Genomic DNA, 6144 nt, shown 5'->3' with positions numbered 1-6144 from the left:
TCACCTAGTTTTCAATTGACTGTAACGAAATGATGAATTGTTTTTTTCTGATAACGAACAGAAGATTTTGAATCAAATCGTCGCAGTACAAAATCCAACTGTAAAAGGTTGTACAATCTGACTAAAATGCAATCTATATATATATATATATATATATATATATATATATATATATATATATATATATATATAAAAGTGAAAGTGTCTGTCTGTGTGTCTGTGTACATTTCCCTACGCAATAACTCCGTACATTTAAAACCTACAGATTCGAAATTTGATATACAGGGTACTGAGATTTGGGAAAATCGATGTGATGGGTTTTCGGACAGAAATTTGGCGATTAAGGGGTCAGAGTTCAACGATATGACCTTTGAGAACTCTACCAAACTCCTCCTACAATTTTGGGTCTAAACACGTGAAATTTTAGATATAGGTTCCTTGGACATGGATCTAACTTAATAACTTTATTTGAGCCCTAAACAATAAATTTTAAGAGGGTCATAATAGGTGTCAAAGTTTAAAAAATTGACCCTTTTTTTTTTTTTTTCTTAGCATACACCTCAAAACACCTGAACAACGCCCAACACCCATTGCTAGTTTTAAAAAAAGACTAAATGTACCAACACATTATTTAACTGCCCCAAATACCAGTCCATGAGTCTGTAAAAAAAAAACACTTCCTTATTTGTTATAAACATGCTTAGCGAATAATCACGGCATTCTATACGTCTAAATTAAAATCGGTTGCTTCTATTTATTGACACAATAATCCTAGGTTGAATAAAGTTAAGCAACGTTGAGCCTGGCCAGTACCAGATGGGTGACCATTTGGGAACGTGAGGCGCTGTATATACGGCGTGGTAAAACATCAGGTTGAGAAACGTTCGTAGTCTATCCTTCTCTAGAGGGTAGATGGGACTCTCTTACGCCGTGGTAGGCACCCCATCTAGTGATGGCGTCACGATACAAAAAAAAAATAAGCTTGATAACCCTGACGAAGCATCACGTATTCAACTGCCGACAAGATTTGAATTACGTTACAAACTTGTCTAGTGAGTTTAATCTCAGCTACGGCCGCGCTGGATTAATCGATGGATGGATGGATGGCTCAAATGATGTCCTTAAATATCAAACGAAAAAAGAATCAGTAGAAGCAAGAAGGTAACGATGTCTCAGTCTAAACGACACGGACTAACAGTCTTTTTGTGCCAAGTTCAAAGCCAGACCGTTCACAGAAACACTTAGGGATGTTGGCAACCTTCATGTGCCCCCCTATGTAAGTATCCTATAATTTTGTAAAAAATTATTAATTGAAAGATATCGAGAAAACGAATGCCAACAAAACCATAATGAACCCTGCTCGATAATACCAACAGAATCAGCAGGAAAAATTGTTGTGCTTTATCGTATATTTGTCTTACACAATATTAGTAAAACTCATCTAGAACTGTTTTTTTTTAATTCTATATTAAACCTAACAGACTGACCGACGTACAAAATCTCTTACACTGATTGTTTGACGTAACTGAAATAAAATACATCAATTAAATTTGTGTGTTTGGCCATAGGTTTTGCAAATACAAGACCGTCTCACTAAAGTCACGTGAAATTCTGACGTCGTAGAATAAAGTACAATCGCCACGATTAGGCGAGAGACAACACTTATGAAGTTTGGTTATTTTCTGTTTCAATTTTCCCCCAAAATTGCCATTTCGATTCGTGCAGTAAAAAAGAAGTAATTTTTATTTGCCGCGAGTAATATATATATAATAATAATATTTATAGTAATACAATTTTCTTTTTGTTTTTACATGTATTTAATTATTAATGTAAAAATATCGCTCGTTTTAAAACAATTTTAAATGATATTTTTTTTACAATCCTTATTTTATGATAAAGCAAAAAGCAATTAATTAAGTAAATAATAAAATTCACGAAAAAGCCAAATAGTTAATTACTTTTAACACACAATCAACACTTTTTTAATTTGGTCTCCGTTTCCACTTTTTTTTTATTCACTAAGGAATATATTGTGGAACATATACTAACTCCAAGCCAAATTCAAGGTTTCGACTGGACATTTCTTTCGCTCGTACCAAAGCTAATCGAAAATGAGGTGGATTTCGCAGTTTATATGGGTTTAATACATAACAAGTGTGAAGCGTGAAATTTGCCCCGGGTTCTTATAAAGAGGAAAAAAAACTTGTTAAGAACTGTCATAAAAATAGTTTAGAAAGAGCTCGACTTTACAAAGCCGAGATTGGAGGCTATTTGAGAGACATTATCTTTCGTGATTAAGTCAGAAAAAATTTCCATACAATAAACTGTGTAATAAAAAAAAAGTTAATTAAATACAGTCATTTAAAAAAAAGTTATTTGATTTTCAAACTGTAAAGTGATTTATGGGCCAGCCTGTATAAAATCAAGAACATATCCAGTAACAATATTAACCAAAAACAAGAACAAATTTCACATTATTTGTTTAAGATAATATTTATTCATCAACATAACTCTCGTGCTTCAAAATCACTTTGAATAGCCTCTTGTCAACTGATGACGTCAATCAGCAGATTTGAGATGATGTGATGTTATATATGTGGAGATGCCGTGACTGCAAGTCGTCCTGCAGTATACGTGCAGGGTGTTTTTTGAAAGCAAGTAATTTAAGCATAAAACAGATAATGTTGTTGTATTGTTAGAGTCTGGACATGAAGCAGATCACGATTAAAAAAGAAATCAGTGTCACATCGCACACCATTACAGATTGGATGCAGTTCATTCGAGATGTTTGCGAACAAGACATCCTAAAGAATCCGATAGTCCTAGGCGGCATAGATGAAAAGACAAATACCCCTAAAGAAGTATAAGTCATGTTCTTTATGTTTTTCTTTTTATCAAATGAGATTTTTGTTTTTAGTGCTTTTGTTATAAAGTTCTCCTTCATTATCCACAGCCTAATGTTATGTAGTAGGTCGCACACCAAAATGTATTTGCTATTTATTTACCTGTCTCTCGATCTATTTATATATTCATGTGTATTATCTACACACCTCTTGATCTATCTATCTATCCATCTCGATCTATCTATCCATCTAACTCGCGAGATAAACAAAAGATGAATATGAAGATATCTTGATAAATGCTGTCAAAACATATCAGGCTATATCATAGACAAGTGACCGGAAGCATCTGATCAGCTGACGGACGTACGTGTATGTTACCACGCGATCAGGTTAGCTGGAGATCACATTGAGTTGGAACTTCTTATTGAAACAGAGTGGCTGGGTTTAACAGTTGTCTCTTCCCCATTGCGGAAAATAAAAATAATATAAAATACAATCAGCGATTTTGAAGTAAATGCATATTGGTTCAAATAGGTTCCAGCCTCCCCTCCAAGCATAAGATGCATTCCAGATGGACCAAGATCAAGGACGCATGAAAATAAGGTATGTCGGAAATACACGTATCACACACACACACACACACACACACACACACACACACACACACACATTTAGACGATCATACAATGGAATATAAATAGACCGTAACAACTTAACTTAGGGTCCAGATAGTGAAGAACCACTATAGACATTAAGTGACACGTACACACATTCCGATTAAACCTTCGTCACAAGTACTGTATGGTGATATGGTTCACCATTATACAAAACTAACTGTTCGACAGATCTTGCGTACGTGTACCTCAGGCCCGACCTTTTTTTTTCAGTACCCAGGCTTCCTTTACAGTTGCCGTGATTTAGCGATGCAACTGTTATTTTAACCTAACCGGTAAGTATATAACCGACCGACGAACAAAGCCTAATATAACAAGGCGATGACGCATACAAAAATGTGAAAAATATTTCAGGAATTGTCTCAACGAGTAATCTCCAAATCGCATATCTGCCCATGGAAAATAACTGGAATGCAGGTTCTTTTTTTTTATATTGTCATTTGATTAATCCGGCAACTCTTTCGCGGCATTTCGGATTATTCTCTCATTAGTCCGACATATGTACGTTAACATCTACGATCGGAAAAATTCACCAAAGCGCTATTTTGATGACAGGATATATAGACGTTGCATTTGAGAGACCGAAGGGGACACCACAATAATAATAATAATAATAATAATAATAATAATAATAATAATAATAATAATAAAGATGGGAAAAAAAGAAAAGTTCCTGGCGAAATTATACGAAATTAGTCTAAGACGTCGTAGATAGCTCTTTAATTAAGGACCCATTTCGCTAATGTTCCCGATCTCTAATCGCAATAATCTCCCTACCGCATTCGAACCAGCTTTGAATTAATCCGGCTCTTAACATTGTCCCGGCTTAACGAGATATTAGTAACTGCATCCCAGATTACTAGATGCGAACCGTTTCATTAAAGCGGATCATGGGTTTAGTCCTCACATTCCAGGAGCGATTTTTTTCTGACGAAGAAGGAAGAATTGCTATTTTCTTGATTCAAAATCTATTTCATATAACTAGAAGAGCAGAACGTGATTGTTTGGTTTACCTTCGGCCCCCTCGTAATTCTCAGTTTCCTTATTTTATTCTATAATCCTCACATTCCAGATGCGTAATTTCTGACAAAGAAGGAACAATTGCTGTTTTCTGGGTCAGAGTCTATTACATATAATTCTTACCGTTGGTTAGATTTTGACCTCGAAGTACTATTTTTAGCTCCTTACATTAAGTGACTTCACGCCTCGTCTGGAGCAATTTCTATAAAACAAAGACCAAAACGAAAAAGACTGTAGATGATCGACGTAAAATGAAAGCCTTTCAACATACGTATCTATGTGAATAAAAATACACCAGAACGTACTAAGGTCGAGTTATCTACCTATGACACTATAGTTTCCTGGGAGAGTACATTAGTTGAGGAACATCCTGGGAACGCAACCAGGCCCCCGGGTGTTAGACCCGATATCAAACGATAGGCACATGGAAATATCAACGCAACGGGTCGATATGTCGTCGGCTATATCCGGCTGGCATGGGTCGCTTCTTAAGTCTTCATTGCGTCGTTACAAGCAGCATTTCCATCGTCCCATTAATGGGAGGAACCGCAAGCTGAAATCGAACACTTGTAAAAAAAAAATAACAAACAAATTCATTTTTTTTTTAAATACAAATATATAATTCATTTTACATTTAACAATGAGGGGTCATATTGTGCTAACCTATTGCGTGCGCATCAAACTGTTATATCCTGGTGCGTGCAAAATCCAAGCTTCAACTTTTGTAAAACAATACACTTTAACAGCGTTGTTGCATTCCAACCACTCGAACCCCCACGTTGTCTGGTATTGTCACAAAGAAACAAACAAGCTATAAAAAAGAAACTAATAAGCATCCTATTCGGTATTTTTTAGACTGCAAATAAATAGCATTTCTTCGTATTTCTTTCACGTATTTTCTTTCACGTATTTTTTTCACGTATTTTCGCACCTATGTGTTTTACAAAACCCTGGCATATAACTGCTTTTTAAAAGTCACTCTCCCCGCCATCTGACGTCGGTTATACCCAGCGTTTTTCCGCCTTCGGCGCCACACATCCATATTTATCGGCTTAGACTTTGCTTTGTGTGTTGCCCGATTACGTACTGTCTATTTTCCGCCTTTTTCTCCCGCATACCTGTGACGTCAGCGCGTGCAGACTTGCTTGAATTTTATATGTACTAAAACAGCCGCTGCTGCTAATATTTTCGGTAGTCAACTATCTTGTTTTTGCTATATTAAATAAGGTATACAAATTCAGCTGAATAGGATTGTTAATTAAAGTGTGACAGTCACAAGGACATAAGGACCGAACAATTGAGGTCAGTATGTTTAAGGAGTGCCAATGAATTTTGCGACACTTCACGACAATTAAGGCTGATTTAGGAACAGGTTTGAGACAGTTGAATTGAAGACAGTTTCGAGCTAGAGACAGTTGGATAAAGGCTGTGGCTTGAACCAGATCAGTTGAGCTTTAGAAGATTGAAATCAGGTGAAATCAACTACGGAAACGGCATTGACAAAGCGTAGGTGTGGACTTTAGAGATAATTTATTAGTGAGGTAAGTGTAGAGGCCAGAAAGGAGTTATCGCCCTTTCGCTCAGACTTGGCATAAGTGGAGTTATAC

The sequence above is a fragment of the Euprymna scolopes genome, chromosome 40 (genome assembly GCF_053919585.1).
Source record: "Euprymna scolopes isolate OS-2025 chromosome 40, ASM5391958v1, whole genome shotgun sequence".
Classification (NCBI taxonomy): Eukaryota; Metazoa; Mollusca; class Cephalopoda; order Sepiida; family Sepiolidae; genus Euprymna; species Euprymna scolopes.
Note: the sequence above shows the minus strand (reverse complement) of the source record.